This window comes from Rutidosis leptorrhynchoides, chromosome 7 (genome assembly GCF_046630445.1).
Source record: "Rutidosis leptorrhynchoides isolate AG116_Rl617_1_P2 chromosome 7, CSIRO_AGI_Rlap_v1, whole genome shotgun sequence".
In the NCBI taxonomy this organism is placed as follows: Eukaryota; Viridiplantae; Streptophyta; class Magnoliopsida; order Asterales; family Asteraceae; genus Rutidosis; species Rutidosis leptorrhynchoides.
The window spans coordinates 80,544,130-80,569,043 of NC_092339.1; the positions used below are offsets into that span (position 1 = coordinate 80,544,130).

The 24,914-nt window shown below is 31.7% G+C and overlaps 1 long non-coding RNA gene across 1 annotated transcript; it reads right to left on the reverse strand.

Moving 5' to 3' along the window:
* Positions 1 to 3,468: 3,468 nt before the first annotated feature.
* On the reverse strand, positions 3,469 to 10,875 carry LOC139858822 (uncharacterized). Its single transcript, XR_011763089.1, has 3 exons — positions 10,350 to 10,875; positions 3,767 to 3,827; positions 3,469 to 3,670 (listed from the first exon to the last, which is right to left on the reverse strand). It is a non-coding gene; the product is annotated as an uncharacterized lncRNA (long non-coding RNA).
* Between the last annotated feature and the right edge of the window lie 14,039 nt (positions 10,876 to 24,914).

The following is a 24,914-nucleotide window of genomic DNA, read 5'->3' on the forward strand; positions in this document are numbered from 1 at the left end:
AGCATAGGTGAAACTATTAAAGATGTTGGTTTGGGAGTTAACATTTTAATGGGTAAAAACATTTTAATGGGTAAAAAATTGTGGCAAACTATAGAATCAACGTGTGACTATATGTTTTGGCAAGTTAGAAATTAACTTGTTTTTAGCAAAGTAAGATGGAGTAGTTCGATTGCTTTTAAAGAGACTCAACTAAGAAGTTTTGAATCGATCTCAAATAGATGGAACAAAGGATCGATTGATTGGATGCAATGCATCTAAGATCCCAAAATCTATTCGAATTATGTTAGCAGTAGGGATGGAATTGGCTAAGAAGTTAGGCTACAGTCACTTCTTCTTATTAAGAGATTATTTGAAGATATACTCGAGTAGGTTTAAGGTCAATGTTATGCGAATTTTTGTAAATATAGTTGACAAAATTTCATTCCTCGTCCCTGAACTTTACATCTACTTTGACTCCCGGTCCTTTTTCTTTTTTTCGTGCATTCCGCGTCCCTAAACTATGAAAAGAGTACATCCCTCGTCCTCCCGTCTACTTTCTGTCAAAACCTGCCGTTACCCCTTATCAAGTGCATGTCATGTAGGGTATTTTTGTCATTGTTTTTTCTTCTTATATCATAAAAACCCCCAAATCTTCACAATTCACTCTTTATTCCTCGTCCCCAAATTTATTAGGGTTCTCTTTAACTTTTTCATTAGACTGCATGTGAAGCTCGTATTCGATGGATTACACAATTCGACCTAAAGATCCTGATTACGATCTTAGATTTATTTATGGTGAGTGTCTGTGTATCTTAATTGCATTTTTTGTTCTGTAATTTCACACTCGATATCCTTTTAAACCCTAATTTTGTCTATTTTATTTTGTCTTTTATTTTTAACAGGATGTGATGATTTACTATTTACACTAAAGATTCATCATGGTGGAGAGTTTACTGATGCTCCAGGAAGGGAATATGTGAATGGGAAAGTAAGTTACATTGATTTTATTGACATGGATATGTTTTCAATACATGAGCTTGACCATCTCATTCAGGACCTGGGATATGATGGTTTTAAGGTGATAGTATATCACTTTCTTAGGCCTGATAGTGACCTTAATTTTGGTTTAGAACCCTTAGGTTTAGATGATGATGTTAGAAATATGCTTAAATATGTCAAAGAAAGTAGGAAGAAGAATAGGATTGTGGAAATGTCTGTTTACACAGAACATGAACTCAATCCAAAGGTGATTGTGCCTGAGTTTGTTAGTCCAGCTGGTAGAAGTAAATTTGTTTTAGAGGAGATAGTTGAGGAAGAGCAAATAACAGTTAAGAATAAACCAAAAGGTAAAAAAAGTAAAGTTGCTAAGAAACTAGTTGTAGAAGGAGCTGAAGTTTTAAAAGGTAAACTAATTGTTGAAGATGATGAACCATTGGTCGTATCTAGTGAAGTTCCAGTAATTAAGGAATGTGATATTAATGTTGAAGTTGATGAACCATTGGTCCCTGCATGTGAAGTTCCAGTAGTTAGGGAAGAAGCTAATAATGTTGAAGATGATGAACCATTGGTCCTATCCAGTGAAGTTCCAGTGGTTAGGGAAGAAGGTGTTGAAGATGATGAACCTGAGGCATTAAATGAAAGTGATAATGATGATGAAGATGATGCTGAGTTTATTGTAGATGAAGAGAATGATATATTTGATGAGTTTGTTGACATGAGAGAATTTGTAAACAATATTGATATTGATGTTGAATACATGGGAAATTCAACTAAACAACCTACTGAAGCACAAAAGGATGACTATGTTGATAATGAAGATTTTGGTATTGATCAATTTGATAGTGATATTGGTGATGAGGATGACCCTGCTTTTATGAGGAAATTTTTTTTAAAGAATTGAAGGCACAAGAGCAGGAAAGACCAGCTGGAGTTGGTACTATTAGGTTCATTCATGGTCAAGAGTTTAGAACTAAGGCAGAGGTTACAGAAGCAATTAATTTGCATGCAGTTGAGAGTAGAAGGAATCTGGTAATAGTGAAAAATGATAGGATTAGAGTGAGGGCAAGATGTGAGGGTGTTTTTTGGAAAGAATCTGGTCAAACTTCAAAAGATGTGGAGGTAGGTGAGACTAGTGGGACCAAATTAAAGGTGAGAAATAAAGTGAAAAAGACAAATACATCCACTACACCCAAGGAAAAGAAAATAAAAAGCACTTCAACCAATAAAGATAAGAATAAAAACTCACATCATAGGGCAAAGCACATTGAATGTGACTGGGTTTTACATGTGTCCAAGGAACCTAATGCAGATACATGGGTGGTTAAAACATACAAAGATCTACATGATTGTTTTGAATCAAGAATAATTAGGCAATGTACATCAAAATTACTTTCTAAACAGTTGGTTGATCATTTACAAACAAACCCAGAAATCCCAGTGAAAGCAGTGAAAGTCCAATTAGAGAAGGATTTGGAGATCAAAATACATCCACATAAAGCTTTTAGGACACTTCAAAAAGCCAGACAATTGATAAAGGGAAGCTACATGGATCAATATGGAGAACTGAGAGATTATATACTTGAACTGAGAAGGTCTAACCCTGGTAGCACTGTTAAGCTTGAGGTAGAAGATTGTGATACACCATCATCAATGACAAGAGTGTTCAAAAGGATTTACATATGCTTGGGTCCATTGAAAAGAGGATTTAATGCTATTGGAAGAGATCTTCTTGGGTTGGATGGAGCTTTTATGAAAGAACCAGCTAGTGGTTTTATGTTAACAGCTGTTGGTCTTGACTCCAATAATAGAATTTATCCTCTTGCTTATGCAATTGTGGAATCATAATGCTACAGTTCTTGGTTGTGGTTTCTTGAATTATTGGCTAGAGATTTGGATCTAACTGAGATGTCTAATTTCACTTTCATAAGTGATAGGCAGAAGGTACCATTTATACCATTTATGTCATATATTATTTATTTTTAAATGTCTAATTTATATAGTTTGGTTACAGGGACTAATAGCTACTGTTGGTAAAGTTTTTCCTGTGGCTGAACACAGATTCTGTTTGAGGCACATTCAATAGAATATGAAGAAGTATTGGAGTGGGGTTGCATATAAGAATCATTTGTGGGCTTGTGCAAGTGCCACCACTGTGCCTCAGTTTGAAAGGAAAATGGCTGAGTTTAAAGAGTTTAGTGAACCTGCACATATGTATCTTTCTAAAATTCAACCTGCACAATGGGCAAGAAGTCATTTTACAGGTAAAATTGGTCTTTACTTCATTTAGATTTAAAGTTTGGTACCATTTACAGTTGCATTTTAAGAATTTTTTATATATTCTGTTCCATAGGCCGTGCACATTCAGACATATTGTTAAACAATCATTGTGAAGTGCTAAATAGATGGCTATGTGAGGCTAGAGACATTGATGTTTATTGATGTTAAAACACAACATTGGCACATTGCTTACTTCAGCATACATTACCAACATTTTACAATCCCAAACAGCACCATTGACAACTTAAAATACAATAAAGTACAATATAATTCCAACCCAATGAAGAAAAATAATCCACTTTAGTCTTCTTGTTTTATCCTTTTCCAATTGAAGCAAATCTTGTTGTGGCTCATCCCTGATAGCGTCAACCCTCGTAGGTGGATCAATCCAACAAAAGAAACCACAATCTGAAGACTGCAAATATAAAAGATTACAAAGCATTTAATCAAAACACATTTCTGGATTCGACATCAGAAATAAAATTACAATAAAATTAGTAAAAAATAAAACCTGATTTCGACATCTGAAGAAACGCCTATCTGGATTCTTTCGTGTTGTTACGTTCGTTGAGCTGCAAGTATACCACAATTACAATAAACCATCGTTAATTGCTTACGACGAGGACGACCTGCGTGCCCGATTTTAAGAAAGAGAGAACCCTAATTTGGGGACGAGGAATAAAGAGTGAATTGTGAAGATTTGGGGGTTTTTATGATATAAGAAGAAAAAACAATGAAAAAATACCCTCACATGACATGCACGTGATAAGGGGTAACGGCAGGTTTTGACAGAAAGTATACGGGGGGACGAGGGATGTACTCTTTTCATAGTTTAGGGATGCGGAATGCACAAAAAAAAAAAAGGACCGGGAGTCAAAGTCGATGTAAAGTTCAGGAACGAGGAATGAAATTTTGTCAATATAGTTAGTGTATTGTTGCTAACGTAAATATTCTAGCAACCATAAGTGATATCAGTGTATACAATTAGTGAGTATTGGAGTTCTTTGTAAATATATATGATTTGTAAATATATATGATGTACTCTCTGATGGTGGTAAAACTTTGGTGGATATGTTTGTGGTGTTTAGTGACTCTTTGCATAGAATTTTAATGTGATTTCATGTCTTCATTTCCTAAAATTACCAAAACATTTAATCCCTAATTGGCAGAGAGCAGGTTACACACATATGCACTTTGATGCTATCAGATTAGCTCTTACTTTTCATGGGAGAAAAGGACTTGGAGTAGTCTCTCGAATAGCTCTCCTTGATTCAAGGTTTACAAGATATCAAGATGCTTGTATTGCAACAGTACAAACAACTCTGAATGCTGGAACAGTCTTCCTGACTTTCTTTCCAAATTTCAATATGCCTCTCACAGATCCATCACTGTTGACAGCCTTGAAAGTCCAGATGCAGATAACTGGAGCACCTCAGGTAAACACATATGCTGCTACTCTTCACTACCAAATGGTTTACAGAGTACAAAACCATGCTTTTGACATACCAGTTCCATCTCACATAAACACAGAAGATGCTATATTTCTTAATATAGATTCAACAGCTACACCTAGTCTTTCCAACATCCCAAAACAAATAACCAAAGAAGCCCTTTGTGAATTACTCCCTTCTTCTTGGTTAACAAATTATGAATCAATCCACTCCCAGACACAAACAGCCCAATCAACAGATCTAATTTTCCACACTAGATCAGATGGTCTAGTTGAGATCCGTTTTCCAAAACCAAATATTGTTCAAAATTGTCCAGTGGTTCCCTCAGAACTAAACGTATTAGATTCTGATCCACTAAAAGTTGCATATTTTACAAGTGAAAGAAATCCTGTTTATCATGGTAAAGATCCAGTCACAGGACATATATGGTATGATGATTCCATTTGTAAATGCTATCTATGTCTAAATCATCAAGATGATTCTGAATCTGATGAAGATATAGAAGATCCTCAACCATCTACCAGACGATCAAGAAGAAACCCCAGAACCAGATCTAATCGTATCCTACAACCGGAATGCAACATGTTTGAACTACAAAACCCATCATATGAACAAGAATTCCCACCTCTTAAACCTTTTCAAAACCCAGAGAAAATCTCTCATTCATGGAAAATAGAAGCCCCTGTAGCTATTGACCATCAAGGCAGACGAACTCAACAACCACTTGTTGAGCAAGTGCTTAATTGGCAATCAGAAAATCAAGTTGCTCAAAATAAAGTATTAAAAAAGCTTTCAGATGACAATGAAAAAATGAAATCTAAAGTTTTTTCCATAGAAGCAACTACTGCAGAAATCAAAGCCAAAATTGATGTACTTCATAAAGAATTGATGATGGTGGTTACTACAATGAAAGGTACCATAAATTATTCTGAACTCCTCTCTCAAAAAGAACAAGAGAAAAAAGCCCTTGAAAACCAGTTATTTTATTTTCAGAATAAACAAAATCAACCCTCATCTTTTCCTTCAAACCCTTTTTCCCCAAGAGTTTCACAACCAAACATCCAGATTCAAACACTTCAAGCAAACTCTTCATTCCACCCATCAGTTAACCCGTTCTCACTAAAACCAAAACATACCATAGACTCCAAACCACAAGTTAAACCAAAAGTACCCAGAACTGAACCAGATGAACCCGATGCTTTTATTGGTGCTTCAACCTCAACCTCAACAGCAAATGAAACCCTTGAAACCATGGCCCTACAACAAGAAAACCCGATAAGTGCATTTTTGAAATCTCTTACCATACAACCACCAAATCCAAAACCCCATATCAAGCCAAAAAGGCCAATTCCAGAACCATTTGATCCATTTCAAGCCTTTGAAGAACTATACATGGCAGATCAAGAAGAACTTCACTTTGATGATCTTGAAACTCCTTACACAGAAACCCACCAAACACCACAATCTATAACGTTCAAAAGTTTCACTATTGATGATATTCCTTTTTCGCAATGGCGAGATCGCATGCAACATTTTCTTGCATGGTGCACGGCTGAATTAGAGGAAAATGATATGCATGAAGTCTGTAGACGATTTGTTGCAAGACTTGAAGGCAGACTCTCTGATTGGTATCATTCTCTTGGTGAATACCGACAGAATACCGACAGATAGAAATCCTTTCAGCAAGATCCCCAATTGATCTCATGAATTATATTCACACAGAATTTCTTGGTACTGGAGATCAGATGCTTACTGCAGCTCGTGAAGAATTTTTGAAAATGAAATGCTGCTCCTTCGAATCAAAACACCTGAATAAGCATTATAACCGAATGTCAAAAAGATTTTATATGCTTGGTGGAATAGATGATGTTAATCTCAAACAAGTTTTCTTGAACTCTTTTCCTGAACCTCTGGCAATAGAAGCAACACGAACTATCCAGAAAACAGGCAAGCAATTAAAAGATGTTTCATTAGGTGTTCTATACCAATTCATTACTGAAGCATTGGAAAATTTTTGTAATCACAAAAAATTTCTCAAATACGTTGAAGAAACTGGCTCTAAGCTTGGCAACGCATGTGATGACAGAAGATTTAAGATAAAGTGCAAAGATGAAAAGTGCAATTGTTCTTCCAAAAGATCCACAAGATTCAAGAAATACAGAAACTACAAGATGAAGCCTTTCAAACGAGGAAAATGGAAATTCCTAAGAAAGAAAAATAAAAATTCTTTTAAAGGGAAAAATCGATGCTTCATTTGTGGCAAAAGTGGTCATTTTGCAAAGGAATGCAGAAACAAGAAAAAAGATAAATTCATGAAACAAGTCTCGATGATTACAGAAGAAGACTCGTCTGATCATGACGTCGAATCTTTATTTTCATTAGATGATGAGCCCAATGATGAAACAATTTTAATGATCCAATTGTCTGATTCTGAATCAAATTGCTCAGAAGATACTTCAGAAAATGAATCGATGATGATAGATATTCAAGGAATCTATCCTGTTGAAAGAAGTGTCCCTTATGCACCAGTCCAAATACTCCTTACCCACTATTCAAAACCTCAAACCCTTATCGCTTTTTTTGATACAGGTTCTTCTTCAACCATTATGAATCCAGATCTCCTCCCCTCTCATATGTGGCAACCATGTTCTCAAACCTTTCGAACAGCTAATAGTTCTTCTCTTTCTATAGAACTTATTAGTAAACCTTTACTCATAAAACTCTTTCCACAATGTATAATACGTCATAGAGTTTTAGGATCTCATCTTCCCAATAAAGATTTGTTATTAGGTTTTGATGTCTTAAGTCAAATCAAAAATCTTTCATGGTCAAACCAAGGTCTAAAATATAAGTCTTTTGTATTACCCTGGTTATCACTAACCCATTTGCAGGTACACACAATTGACACCAATTTTGGAGAATTTTCAACAAAGATAATTAGTACATCCTGTGCTAATTCACATACAGAATTTCTTCAAAAATGCAAGAATCCTTTATGGCAGAATCCAGAGTTTTTCATCAAACTACCTTTCAAGCTCAATGAAGATGTCAATCCAACAAAAGCAAGCCACCAAGGAATGAATCCAGAAGACTTACAACTTGCAGTCCAAGAACTTTCCCAACTCCAGCAAGAAGGCCTGATCGAACCAACAACATCCCCATGGGCGTGTGAAGCTTTCTATGTCAACAAACATTCAGAGCAGATACGTGGCAAGAAAAGACTTGTAATCAACTACAAGCCTTTGAATGAATTCCTTGCAGATGATAAGTTTCCTCTTCCAAACAGATGGACTCTCTTCCAAAGCCTAACCAATGCAAAAGTTTTTTTCAAGTTTGATCTTAAAGCAGGTTTTTGGCAAATTGGCATTTATCCTGAAGAAAGATACAAAACAGCTTTTTGTATCCCTGATCATCACTATCAATGGACAGTGATGCCCTTTGGTCTAAAAAGTGCTCCTTCAGCTTTTCAAAAAGCAATGATCAAGATCTTTGAACCAATTCTCTCAAGTGCAGTAATTTATATTGATGACATTCTTCTCTTTTCAAAAAATGAAGAAGAGCATTTAGTACTGCTAAACAAATTTCATTCATTGCTTTTGCAATATGGAATTATGCTCTCAGAAAGAAAGATGATTCTAGCAACAACTCAAATTGATTTCTTGGGAATGACCATCAACAACTCTCAATATCACCTTCAACCTCATGTAGCGAAAAAACTACTTGAATTCCCAGACATGCTTTCCACTACCAAGGAAATTCAACAATTTCTTGGTATAGTAAATTACATGTCCCCATTCATCAAAAACCTTTCCCATTTAACCAAACCATTGTATGATATGCTCAAAAAGAACCCTCTACCCTGGAATTTTCAACAAACCAAAGCAGTGCAACAACTTAAGAGACTAACTGATAATCTCCCTCCCCTCCAAATTCCATCCAATGGAAAAAGAATATTGCAGACAGATGCAAGTGATGAACACTGGGGAGCAGTCCTCTTAGAAGAAATTAATGGTAACCGCAACATCTGTGGTTATCAAAGTGGTCATTTCAAACCTTCTGAAACACACTACCATTCTACTTTCAAAGAAATCCTTGCAGTCAAAAATGGTATCAAAAGGTTTGCTTTTCACCTTATTGGTCATAAATTTCTTATTGAAATGGATATGTCTTCATTTCCTAAAATGTTACAATTCAAGAACAAGACAATCCCACATCCTCAATTACTCAGATGGGCAGAATGGTTTTCCCAATATGATTTTGAAGTCAAACACATAAAAGGATCAACCAATTTTCTTTCAAGAAAAGGTGCAGAACAAAGCAATTTACTCATTCCTGTTATAGCAGTTTTACAACCAGATGCAGAATCTTCATCTTCATCATCAGCACCTCAATCAACAGTATGGCAAAGAATGGATCAACTCCCACATGAAATCACAGAAAAAATCCTAGAAAAGTCAATTCCTGTCTACTGTCATGAAACATGGACAGCATATTGGAAAATACTTGCTAGAAAATATGGAAGATCTCCATTTCGAGGAATGACCTTCAATTCTGAATACCCTTTTCTCAACCTTTTCCACATTCATGATCCATATCACCTTGTCCCTGAAGCAATCCCTTTCTTCCTCAATCTATCCAGGTGTCATTACATTGCAATTGTATTCAATGCACAAGTGATGAACAGATATTTGTTCTTAACACAAGTAGGAAATCCCCAAGATGAACAACAAATGTTTCGAAATACTCTCAAATTCCTTCTAAGATATCAAACAATGTCTTATTGGGAATCAATATTTGGTAATTTCCTCACTACATATGTTGTAATTATTTTCCATCAGAACCTGGTCCGATGTTCACAGTCTCCAAACGGCACAATAATCCATCAAGATTCATTTGTAAAAATCCATGGCTGGTATGGATATAATCTCATCAGTACAAAAGATGTTCACCCAGAACAATGGTTATTATTCAAGGTAGAAATGAGTCAGCTCAACGGATTACCTCATACATTCATTGACTCAACATCTTTTCGACAAGCAGATCACCCTCTAAGCCAGTCACCAGGAACAGCTTTGGATGCTTTTGTTAAGAATACTATTCGTGAAAGAGATTTAATGGAAACCATAATCAATACAGATCCAAACAATCACATGGATGAAACATCATCAGAAGAAGAACAGTACAGGCACCCTAGAGATGATTTCGACAGTGATGAGTGGCCGGATACAGATTAAAATACGTATTTATGTATTTGTGTAATATTATGTATGCAATGATGTCATAGTGTGGTGTGATGTGTGCAATGATGTCATTAGATCAATAATTGTGAGTGATGTAAGCAATGATGTAATTAGATCAATAATTGTGAGTGAAGTAAGCAATGATGTCATTACATCAATAATTGTGTTTTCTATTAATTTACTTATTTTGTTTCAAAACTATTTACCTTATTATCTCAAAAATTTTATCTCTTATTTTAAATAAAAATAAAAAATCATTTAATTTTCAATTTTACTACGTACTATTTTCATAAGGGTGGTGATTCTCACACACCACAAATTGATCTATCTACACACATTTATATGAAATTCCTATATTGCCCTTTGATTAAATTGAAAACACAAATAATACGGGTTTTAATACCTCTCTCTGACTTCTTTTCTTCCAACCTCAACATTCAAGACGTCCACCCCCAATATGCTTTGATCGACGATTACTTCCAGCCCCCTACAAGTTAGAGGACGCGACCACCACCAATTAACTCGTAATCCATGTACGAACTTATCCCACCAAATTTTAAAGGCTTTGGATCATCGACGCGCCGCCACGCAATATAAAACCCATCGCCACCGGATCTTGTTCAATAAACTTTGAGGCTTTAATATCTCTATATCTCCCTTTTTTAAATCTTTGCTTAAAGTTTTCAACATGAAGACACCTTGAAACAGACTTGTTCAAAATGGTGACTTGAACCATCACCGGTGACCAAAATTCCAAGACATGGTGATGACGCTGACGCTTCTTCTTTTCCGTATTTTTTTTTTTTTTTTTTTTGAAACTTGTATGTGTTTAGATATATAGACTTTCGATGTCTACATGATTGTGAGAAACTCAATTTAACTAAGAATCCCAACAATTGTAAGTATATATTATCATTTTATGTGGTTGAAAATGAATATACAGATTATAAAGTTGAAAATGAATATACAGATTATAAAGTCATAAGAAAAATGATTCCAAATAAAATTATATAATTCAATCAATTTTAGAAATATATATATATGAACCAAACATGATATGTTACAGATACCCCGGATCAAAGAAAACGTAAAAAAAGAAAAAATAAAAAAGAAGGGCGAAGAATAGTGGTGGTGATTACTGCAGTGCGATGGCTTGATCTCAAAATTAATTAAATACAGTATTAAGTTTAAGGGTAATATAGGAATTTCATACAAATAAGTGTAGATGGATCAATTTATAGTGTGTGAGGATCACCTTTCTATATTGAAAATGTAATATTTAATATAGAAATAAATTTACAAATTACATTTATTAATAATTTTTTTTAAAAAAAAACAACTTATATAATCAAGAGCACAATAGACAAATCACAAATATATTATAAATCTAACAAAAAATCAACACAGACAATAAATAGAAGAAGTATAATTTTTAATTTATATTTATCTTTATATTTACTACGGAGTAATAAATATTATGTTTATATTTTTTATTAAGAAAAAAAATCTTACTTCTAATTTCACATACTATAGCTATATCGCATACAGATTAATATGGCTCTCACCACGTAGTATATCTATGTCGCGCACACACATATATGACTCTCACCAGAGCCGGACCTGGGGTAGAGCCGCGGGTGCGATCGCACTGGGCATCAAGTTAGAAAGGGCATCAAATATGGCATTCAGATTTTTTTCTTCTTCAAAAAAAATCAAGTTGCAGTGATTGGGTAGAGAGATGAATGAGAATAAGGAAGAAAAGAAATGTGGAGTGATCTAGAGGGAGAAAATGTGTACATTGTTTTATAGTAAAAGTAGGCAATGCATTTATATGTATCTTTTGAAACTATATGAATATTTTAAGTAACAATGAATTGTTAATTATAAAATGACGAGGAGTTCTCGTGACTTTCAAAACTTCATATATTTAGCTTAGTAAAATTATTTATCTTTATATTTCTTTTTTTCCCTTCGATTTTGATTCTTTGTTATATTAAACGAGCTACACAATTTTTCTATACAAATTTTATGTTTCTAGATTTCGTTAAATAGAAGAATTATATGGAGTAGTTTTACTTTAAATAACTCTTGTTTATGAAATAATATTTTACTTTATTGATATAATAAGTTATGATTATTATGCCCTCTTAAATAAATTATACATAGTATGTAATAATTTAGTAAAAAATTATATTATATTTTTGAAATATAATATTTTTCTAGTATCAAGTCACACTATTCCGACTAGAAAAGAACTTAGTTTTGATATTAGAATTAGTTTTTGAATATATCGATCTCAGACTTGACTTATAATATGAATTATATTATCATTATCATTGTGATTTTTAAGTGTAGTTTATCTCTTCAAACTATTACACTATACTGTACGGAGTATTTGTTAAGATATTAATGTGAGTATGAGCAATATAAACTAACGTTTCAAACACTCCATGTAGTAAGTACATAAGTACATAAATCTTAATAGGGGCATCTTATTATCATCTCGCACCGAGCAACAAAACTTTCAGGACCGGCCTTGACTCTCACGACTCTACGAGGTTTAAACTTGTTAACTCTTGATTGATGGACTCCTCATATATGGTTAAATTATACGGAGTAAGCCCTTTGATGCTAGTAAGATTACTTCCGTATTATATATCTACTATATATATATAATCTTTTTACTTTTTATTGCACGGCTCTACGAAGTTTAAACTTATTAACTCTTGATTGATGGACTCTTCATATACGGTTAAATTTTACGGAGTAGGCCCTTTGATACTATATAAGGAAAGGCCTCTTATTATTGTAGCGCTCCTGTAATTGCCACGTGTCATTTCTTTTAACTCAATCTAATCTTCTTGGTGAACTTTGGTGTGTTGCCGAATCACTTCTCACCTTCTCATTCCACCATATTAAGTTCAGTGTTAATGGTTGTGTTGGCCCGTTGGCCCAACCCATTAAATTACAAACAAACAATTGAATTAACAAGGCCCAATAAAAACACTTTACCTTTATTAATTTCTAGGGAGTATACTTAGTATTTTGTTAATTTTTTCTTGTGTTTCTATAGTTGTTATCAAATAAAATAAAACAAAGTATTATATTATCATCCTTAAATGGTACAGCATATTTTATGTTGGGCTGTTCGTAGAACAGCCATTAACCATACTAGTCTACTTATACGTAGTTAAAGTTGAAAGTCCACACGATGAACTCCTATTAAGCACTTGATATTATTATATAAAAAAAAAAATTAGTAAAGCTCAATAAATTCTATAAAGAACGTTTTTTTTTTCTACTAGGCATATTCCTTGAGGAAACAAGAAGAAACCTTTTAAGCGTAATTTGTTAATTACTATTACAATTACAATTACATTATAACTTAAAGTTAAAATACATTGTGTTTGGCTTTTTGTTTGCAAGCTAGTGGTATGCCCCTCGGTGCGTCGAGTTTATGAATTGTCGGTCATTTGCGTTTATTATTGTAATATGTAATTAGGCAATTAGCTATGTACATAGATAAAGAAAATAAAGGTAATAGAAAAAAAAAATCTATGATCAATTTAATATGTTAATGGATTTTAGCTTTTAATAACTTCTAGGCTCAAACTCATAAAATTGTTAATGAATCTTAGCTATTTAATATGTTAAAAATGGACCTTAGCTATTTAATATGTTAATGAAAGGCATTTAAAACCTGAAAATATTTTCCTAACCAAAACCCTAGTTTCACTTTTGTTTTTTTGTATAAACTTGAAAAATTGAAAATTGAGTAAATAAATAAATGAAAAAAGCTCTATGTTGTAAATGGCCATGTGGCTTGAAATTTATAATTATAATAAAACCTAATATGTTTTCTTAACCGACACCCACTGATGAGAAGGAAATTATGTGTGACCTCCGATGATGTCACATATAGAGTCTCAGTATATTCAGATGACAACAGAGAAAATAAAGGAGTCATGTAACATGGTGCGTCGTGAAGGTAAGGTTGATCAAGCATTACCACCATCACGTTCCATTAGAACTTCCGCATGACTTACCGTAATATAATCACGTTGATCATGTATGATGACCCGCCAAAATCCCTATTGACACAGCACATCATTCATCGGTCCCATTGCGAGGTTTGCCCTCTATATGATACATTTTTACAAACATTGCTTTCATTTCAAAAGATGCGCTTTCTATATAAGAAAGTTTTTAAATCAGTATACATTTTTAAAGCATGTACATAAATGTTTTCGTCCTATGGTGATTTCTACATATAGACAATCCCAATAAATGATAGTTCATAATAATACATCAGTTGACTAAACAGTCAAAATATAATACATATTAATGTATGAATGCAAAGTTTCCTTGAAAAATATGTCATGTAAGACTCCATGAACATAGCAGTTAAACAGCGAAAGCTTCTATATACCTGAGAATAAACATGCTTAAAAGTGTCAACCAAAAAGGTTGGTGAGTTCATAGTTTATCATAATCAATCATTTCCGTAATAGTAATAGACCACAAGATTTCAGTTTCCATAAATATCCGTACACTCGCAAGTGTATAAAAGTATTCTATAAGTTGTTGAGCGCTTCGGTAACCATACTTAACAATTAATGTGGCATATTCCCTTTATTATGAAATCTCCCTACACTGTACCATGTGTAGTAAAAATGAAGTACTATGCAACCGTTTACGATACTAGAGCGATTAGCCCGGTTGGGGTTGTCAAACCCGATAGATCTATCAATAAATATTAGTTACCAAGCTATTAGGGAAAAATATGCAAAGTGGTACAACTCAACGTAGAATATGTTTTTAGTACTTGTGTCCATTTCGTAAAACAGTTATAAAATACGCATGTATTCTCAGCCCAAAAATATATATAAAAAGGGAGCTATGAAAACTCACGTATCAATATTGTGGGTTAATATTGCAGGAAAAGTATGCAGACGCAACGGAAATGATAAATGCAAGGTTGACCTTTGATTCACGAACAATACCCCCGATCAATACCCATAACCTCCTTATTTAATACCCATGAATTCCTTAGCTTTAAACCATTTGAAAAACCCATTTTGAAATCACTTGAACATAACCTCGTCGTAGTATTTTATGTATATATTGTAACCATAATACTAATACTACTAATTAATAATAAGATTAAGAATAATAATATTAAGAATAATAATTATAATAATAATAACAATAATATAGTTAATTGCGGAGTAACATATGATCTATATGTGATATGTGTGATTTCAACTAGAACATGAACGTAGTATATATAAGTAAATATAATAATATGATAATATTGAAATAGAATATAATAATATAATATTATAATAAAGTGATAATATAATAATGATATAATAATATGAAAATAAAAATGTGTGAATTAGAATTCAATAATATCTGCCGACAGTTTTCACGGACCGGCATTTCGTACTCTGTTGCTAATAATTGACGGGTAAAAATATGAATAAAAATTCCACTTTTTATATTATATATATATATATATATATATATATATATATATATATATATATATATATATATATATATATATATATATATATATATATATCTGTTTTGGTCTTAAGCTTTATAAATTTAGTTGTAAAAAGGTTCGTTTATAAAGTTTATAAGCGTAATATGTGTTTTCCTAGTTTTTGACTGGATAAAAATATATAATATAATATTAATTTAAATATAATAAAATAATAAATATAATAATATTGAAATAAAATATAATAATATAATAATAAATCTAGAATCTAATATGAATCGTAAATTTTTAAAAAGTCGTATTTTTAAAATACTTCAGGGGTATTTTATGTAACTTATAATTAATAATTTCAATTATGTCGTTTTCATGTGAATATTAAATGAATTAATTTTGTTTCATTTACTATTTAATGAATAGTAAATGAATTAATTTAAATTCAACTATTTAAGCTACACGTTGTTGTACGTTGTGCTTTATAAATTGTACATTTTTAATTTAACTTTGTTTCTTAAAAAAATTACAAAAATTATATCATAAAAATAAAACGACTTAATACGTAAAATTTTTAATTTGAAATAGCATCGTTTAATAGTAAATTTTTATCATTTCATATATAAATATTATAAAATTTAGTTTTCTAGAACTAATTATATTCAAAATCATTTTATTAAGAGGTTATAATAATAGAAATTATTATATCATAAAACGTTTTCATTTAAGAAAGTAAAATCATATATAAATCATGACGGGTTCGAGTATTAAATTATAGGTTGTTCGTGAATCGTAAAATAAAGTCTAATGGTTAATTAAATGTATGAAAAAATATTTTAATGCAACACACCAATTTGCTTATCTTGTCGGAGTTATCAGAGTTTAAATTTGACCAAAATTTCTGGGTCATGACAGTACCTACCCGTTAAAAGAAATTTCGTCCCGAAATTTGGATAAGGAAAGTTGATAACAAAAACGAGGATATTTTCTTATCATGAAATATGATATAACTTGAATTCTTTAAATGAATTCGATTGTTAGTATAATCATTATCAAAGAAAACGATAAGATCGATGAATGGAGTATTTCGAGTACCTTAAATGGGTCGAGTTCCGTTTTATGATAAGCACAAGTTCAATAAATAGATAATTTCTCACTATTGAGAAATACAAATGAAATGATAAAGATTTCTCCGAAAATACGATAGATAGGATTTCAAATGAGCATAACTAGTGTTATACGCAGAAAGAAAAATGTAATGGCACGATTATATTAGCAAACTGCTGGAATCACTGAAAGTATAGAACTATCAAGAAAATACATTCTTGGTATATTCAGATGTTAAGTAAAATAAAAGATTCGCGTAACATGGTACATGGTGAGGGTAATGTTGATCAAGTACTACCTTCATCATGTGCCATTAGAACTTCCACATGACTTACTGCAATATAATCACATTGATCGGACGTCATTATATTATACTAACTCATGCTTTCATTCCAACACTACTCCAAGTATCAAGAATTTAAATTCGAATGTTACAAAAATTTTAAAACTAAAACATTTTCCGTTATGATGTAATACAGATAACGCGAAGAGATAACTAATTTCAGACAAGTATAGTTATGAATGTATTTTTCAGAAATATTGAGGATATTTATAATGGAAGATACGATGATATTTTAGAATTTAAAAAAAATCAAAAGATGATGAAGAAAATTCTTCCGCAAGGATTTAGAATACGTAAAGAGATTGCATATCTTCTGAGATTTCCATCAGAAACTGAATTATCTAAATTCTTTAGGTACGGGTTTAGTCCTTGTGATTTGTCAATAGCCTCCTTCATAGTTTGCTTAATCCGTTTTTCAGTTCTAAATTTCTTTTCTAACATACTTTTCTTTATTATCAACTTTTGACTATTAAGACCATCAACAGCTTTGGCTGTTTCATCCGCATTCTCATATATAACGAGTCCGATTCGTTGATTTTCAATCCGAGGTGATTTCAAAAATTTTGAATTGGAGTGTTTGAACGCAGGTTGTATCCGTTAGTATATGATTGTGGAAGTGAAATCATCGTGAATTATGAAAGATACGAATAATATTCTCCTCGATTTTATGAATAACATTTTGAATTCAAAGTATGGTTTCGAAGGATGTAGGAATTTAAGATTGATGACACTTCTTAAATCTTGAATTGGATTTTGATCTGTCAAAATCAGAATATGTAATTGAATTGGTATGAAAAATGGTTGTCTTGATTTTTGTGAAATGATGTATATTGCTATGAAAGGAGAGAGTATAATTAACGATTGTCGAAACATCATTGAAAATGTACAGTGTAATATATTAATGTGAACTTAAGTATTTCTCGGGTATTACCTACCCGTTAAAATAAAATTTCACAAGTAATATTTTGTACAAAAGAATTTTTATTACAGTCTTTATGAAAATATATGTATGTATATTTTCTTCAGATGTAATATGAATTTAATGAGTTAATTTTATATTAATCTCATTTGGTTTACAGTTAGAACTAAAAATGAATAATCCCTAAAACTTTAGAGATTACATAATCACTGTGGAATATTTCTCCAACATAAATGAAGTTATGAATCAATACTTCATCATTCATTTTTATTGGTATTTCTTGGTATCTATGGTGCGTATGATGTTGATGTTCGTGGCGCAGATTGTGATGTTGAGGCTTGTGATGCTGTTGACGCTGTTGTTGGTGGTATCGTTATTGCTGGTACATGTACTGCTGGTGGTGGTGGTGGTGGTGGTACCTACGGTGGTGCATGCGGTGCTTGCAAATTGTGCACCGTATTCTCTAGTGCCACTACTCGAGCACGAAGTTGATTCACTTCATCTACCAGGTTCGGTTGATTGTTTAAGCGGAGTAAAGGTCGGATAGCCTCAATAATATTAGTAATATTATATTTGTGGTGACATATCCTGGAAAGGAGAGAGAAAATGGTGTTGCGAACGGGTTCGCCAGTGAGCGCCTCAGGTTCTCCGCCAAGAGGCGAAAACGACTCGTAGAAGGGATCACCTTCTTCTTGTCAAAATTGATTAAGTCATCCATGAACTCACCCCCAATCCATCCAGAAAAGATGATGACTAATTGGTTGGTCCATTCCGGTTACACTGCTTTCGGAGCTTAAGTGGATTTCCATAGCGGAATAGCTGTTGGAATCCGAGGAATGCGAACTAGTTGCAGAATACATCTTTGCACGATTATAGAAAATGATTTTTGATATGAAAAAGATTATAGGACTTAAATTGATATTCTAAATACATATTTTACATATGTATATATAATATCAAAATCCTACAAGTTACGGAGGAAATTACGGAATATGTAAGGCATATTTACTATAATAGATACGATAAGATATGATTTTGTCTATACACTATCTATGCAATAATTGCAGTGAGACATGTCAAGACTAGAATGATAAGTAGGTAATTTACGACAATGAATGATAAGCAAAACTTATAACTAAACATATACGGTCAAAGTCCAGACTCACTAATGCATCCTAACAAAGACCCGTTAGACACACTAATGCAGATTCTGGTTCGCTAAGACCTCTGCTCTGATACCAACTATGACGACCCGCCAAAATCCCTATTGACGCATCACATCATTCATCGGTCCCATTGCGAGGTTTGCCCTCTATATGATACATTTTACAAACATTGCATTCATTTCAAAAGATGCGCTTTCTATATAAGAAAGTTTTTAAATCAGTATACATTTTTAAAGCATGTACATAAATGTTTTCGTCCTATGGTGATTTCTACATATAGACAATCCCAATAAATGATAGTTTATAATAATACATCAGTTGACTAAACAGTCAAAATATAATACATATTAATGTATGAATGCAAAGTTTCCTTGAAAAATATGTCATGTAAGACTCCATGAACATAGCAGTTAAACAGCGAAAGCTTCTATATACCTGAGAATAAACATGCTTAAAAGTGTCAACCAAAAAGGTTGGTGAGTTCATAGTTTATCATAATCAATCATTTCCGTAATAGTAATAGACCACAAGATTTCAGTTTCCATAAATATCCGTACACTCGCAAGTGTATAAAAGTATTCTATAAGTTGTTGAGCGCTTTGGTAACCATACTTAACAATTAATGTGGCATATTCCCTTTATTATGAAATCTTCCTACACTGTACCAAGTGTAGTAAAAACGAAGTACTATGCAACCGCTTATGATACTAGAGCGACTAGTCCTGTTGGGGTTGTCAAACCCGATAGATCTATCAATAGGATTCGCGCTTACATGCTCTTACAACATGTAAATATTAGTTACCAAGCTATTAGGGAAAAATATGCAAAGTGGTACAACTCAACGTAGAATATGTTTTTAGTACTTGTGTCCATTTCGTAAAACAGTTATAAAATACGCATGTATTCTCAGCCCAAAAATATATATAAAAAGGGATCTATGAAAACTCACGTATCAATATTGTGGTTCAATATTGCAGGAAAAGTATGCAGACGCAACAGAAATGATAAATGCAAGGTTGACCTTTGATTCACGATCAATACCCCCGATCAATACCCATAACCTCCTTATTTAATACCCATGAATTCCTTAGCTTTAAACCATTTGAAAAACCCATTTTGAAATCACTTGAACCTAACCTCATCGTAGTATTTTATGTATATTTTGTAACCATAATACTAATACTACTAATTAATAATAAGATTAAGAATAATAATATTAAGAATAATAATTATAATAATAATAACAATAATATAGTTAATTGCGGAGTAACATATGATCTATATGTGATATGTGTGATTTCAACTAGAACATGAACGTAGTATATATAAGTAAATATAATAATAGAATAATATTGAAATAGAATATAATAATATAATATTATAATAAAGTGACAATATAATAATAATATAATAATATAATAATAATATGAAAATAAAAACGTGTGAATTAGAATTCAATAATATCTGCCGACAGTTTTCACGGACCGGCATTTCGTACTCTGTTGCTAATAATTGATGGGTAAAAATATGAATAAAAATTCCACTTTTTATATTTGAATATATATATATATATATATATATATATATATATATATATATATATATATATATATATATATATATATATATATATATATATATATATATATATATATATATATATATCTGTTTTGGTCTTAAGCTTTATAAATTTAGTTGTAAAAAGGTACGTTTATAAAGTTTATAAGCGTAATATGTGTTTTCCTAGTTTTTGAGTGGACAAAGATATATAATATAATATTAATTTAAATATAATAATATAATAAATATAATAATATAATAATATTGAAATAAAATATAATAATATAATAATAAATCTAAAATCTAATATGAATCGTAAATTTTTAAAAAGTTGTATTTTTAAAATACTTCAGGAGTATTTTATGTAACTTATAATTAATAATTTCAATCATGTCGTTTTCATGTGAATAGTAAATGAATTAATTTCGTTTCATTTATTATTCAATGAATAGTAAATGAATTAATTTAAATTCAACTATTTAAGCTATACGTTGTGCTTTATAAATTGTACATTTTTAATTTAACTTCGTTTCTTAAAAAAATTACAAAAATTATATCATAAAAATAAAACGACTTAATACGTAAAATTTTTAATTTGAAATAGCATCGTTTAATAGTAAATTTTTATCATTTCATATATAAATATTATAAAATTTAGTTTTCTAGAACTAATTATATTCAAAATCATTTTATTAAGAGGTTATAATAATAGAAATTATTATATCATAAAACGTTTTCATTTAAGAAAGTAAAATCATATATAAATCATGACAAGTTCGAGTTTTAAATTATAGGTTGTTCGTGAATCGTAGGGTAAAGTCCAATGGTTAATTAAATGTATGAAAAAATATTTTAATGCAACACATCAATTTGCTTATCTTGTCGGAGTTATCAGAGTTTAAATTTGACCGAAATTTCCGGGTCATGACATCATGCGTCATTATATTACATTATCTCATGCTTCCATTCCAACACTACTCCAAAATTTTTATGGATATGAAACAAGTGTCGTTTTCCAGAATTTATAAATTAAAATGATTTCAAAAAGAGGTGTACTAAAAATAGTACGGGAATATAATATTTATTATAATTAATAATATTGAAAGGGTAATGACGTAAGAATGTCTTTGAAACTATTGACAATCTTCGTGAGTCGGAAAAGACTTCTTCCGATTCACAATTCGAGATGTCTGGAATTTTTGAATCGAAGCACATAAGCACATAATATAACGCAAATGATATCTATAAAATTATATAAGTAATAACTCACGTAGGTATGTCGGAAATTTCGAAAGTCCTGAATGACGCTTCCTGGTTTTTCAATAACCGGGGTGTTGAAAATGAACTCGCTTGAGCAGGAGAAGGCTTGTAATCAAAAGGAGAAATACTTTCTCACCGATAGTAATAATAATATTATATTAATGTCAGACTATACACATAATCACATATAAGTGTAACGAAACGGTTCTAGACTAGATCACTAATGTATCCTAACGGTCTAGGTCAGACATATTAATGCACCTAATTCGCTAGAACCAACGCTCTGATACCACATGTAACGACCCGCCAAAATCGCTATTGACGCAGTACGTTATTTTCTGGTTTCATTGCGAGGTATTGACCTCTATATGATACGTTTTGTAAACATTGCATTCTTTTGAAAAAGCACACCATAAATGAATATCTAAATCCAAGGTTTTCGACATCTGATGATTTCTACATATAGGCAATCACTGTAAATAATAGTTTACAATAATACGTCCGTTGACAATGCAGTCAAAATAAGATACATGGTGGTGATTTTGTGAATGCAAAGTTTTCTCGAATAAAACATGTATGACTCCATGCACATAGCTTGTATAACGTATAAGCAAATAGCGAAAGACTTCTAGGGACCTGAGAATAAACATGCTAAAAGTGTCAACACAAAGGTTGGTGAGTTCATAGTTTAATATTGCGCATAATCTGTATATAAAGGTGGACCACAAGATTTCAGTTGTTTCATCCAAAAGGTTTATCAAAATATTCTACGAAATTGAGCACCTTGGTAACTAAACTTAACGTATATATAATAAGTACCCCTGTTTTAACATACATGCAACCAACATGTATAATACACGCAAACCAACGTGTACTAAACTCAAATAGCATACGTCCGCTTTATAGTTCAGGCTAGGGTCTCTATACCAGGAATGGACGGGGATGTCAAGCCCTATGGATCCATATACAACTACTCGCGCCCACCAGTTCTTATAATCGGCAGTTACTAGTTACCAAAGCTAAGGAATTTTTGGTTCAAACTCAGTGTAGAATTAAGTATGTACTTGTGTCCATTGCGTATAAAATAAAGTGCATGTATTCTCATCCCAAAATATTTAAAGCATTTAAAAAGGGAATCTATAAACTCACCTGACAACTTCAGAAATAAATCACAGAGATGTGACCGAAAATCGGAATGCAAGTAACCGTAGACCTCAACCTAGAGAACATATGTTTGTCAATAAGTGTCTAATAATCTAGGTCGGTCCATAGGGTAAGTATAGTCCTATCGCTCAAGTCCGACTCACAAATTTAGAAAAAGTCAACAAAAGTCAACGTAAGTCAATGTAAGTCAAATGTAAGTCAAACGCAAGTCAAACACACTCAACATGGTTAACACAAGTCACAATCTCATAATATTACTCAAGTTGGTTAAATAGTCAAACATAGGTCAAACTTAAGTTACCCATTTTTATATAGCAAAATAATATATTTTTAAAACATATATGTATATGCACATATACATAATTTGCAGATGAATTTAGGTCCCACCGACTTCAAAATAATACCTTTGGTCACGGCTATTGGAAAGTATACCATCCCACCTTTATATAGCCAGTTTATTTGACAAAAACGGAGTTACGGTTTAAAAGTTATGGCCTTGCGAAAACTGCCCCTCAAAACATAAAATGCTGAAATTTGGTGCTGTTAACATCATGGATCAGCAGCGTGATCCTGTTTTCGTACTCGTTTTAGACTAGTTTAGGCTCGACAATGTCATACATATAATATATAATTTTAAAGCTTGCCGTAAATACTTTCAATACCAATTAATAGTTTTTATCCAAACTTAACTGATTTTAACTTATGAGTCCGCAAAGTTTTTCAGCCTATCCCGAAAGGTACCTTATTTTAAAAATGTACTTTTTCAGCCTATCCTGAAAGGTACCTTATTTTAATCATAACTTTTGACTCACAAATCGAATCCACGCGATATCTAAATGAAAACTTAATAATTTTTCTAGCTCTTTTAAAATATCATCATGTCAAGAACAGATTGTAAACTCAATTTTTCCAGAATCTCAATTTCAAATACGAATTTTCAAACCAAAATCAATTAATCATATCTTTTGATCTAGAAATCGAATTCATGCAATATCTATATGAAAAATTAACTATTTTTCAAGAGCTATTCAATTATATTTCTTTAATATACATATTATAACATATTAATATCAGTATCACACGATATAAAAACGTGATTTAACAATAATTCATAAAAAGATCATATTATCGACTAAAATCAAGCATACAAACATGGACTTGAGCACTAGACACTATATCTACCCTAATATGTAACAAAACCATGAAAACCCAAAAATTAGAGTTTTTAAAACTTACCCTAATCATAAAATTGTTGGTATGGATGTGTAGAGCTCTTCGAGAGGAATCCGAATATGTAAACGATTTTGTGATCAAGCAAATATTGAAGGAGAATTTGAGGTTGGAAGTGAAGAAAAATGTGGGTGTTCTTGAGGAGGAAGAATGTGTGTACATGTGTGTCTGATGAAATGAATTTGGATCTAATATATAATTAGATTAGGTAAGTCACGAGTTATAATTAGGTAGTCACGGGTTATACTATATAATCACGGGTATAGATATAAGAAATCACGGATGTAATAATTAGTTAACCACGGGTATTATATCTATCTCAATCATAATTATAGATGTCGCGATTATTAATTGTATAGTCACGGGTTCTATTAAATTCTTATTCGTTATCTAAAACCCAATGTATTTTACCTTAATATGATTTACTTAATTGATTTATTTTGTATTAAAAAAAATACATTCATATATTGTTCAAAACCTTTTAGAATCTTGACGTTATACTTAGTTGATGTGTTTCATAAAAATACTTATTTATTATATTTTTAAATTAAATACTGAAAATATGAATGTTTAAACTAATTTTCTCGAGTTTAATTTAAGAATATCCTACTTAATTAAAATAATATTTAAAACTCAATTATTATATAAAATAATATTTAAAATAAGTACTCATACGTTTCGTTGTCTGAAAAGATATTTTCCTGGTTTCACTAACCGTA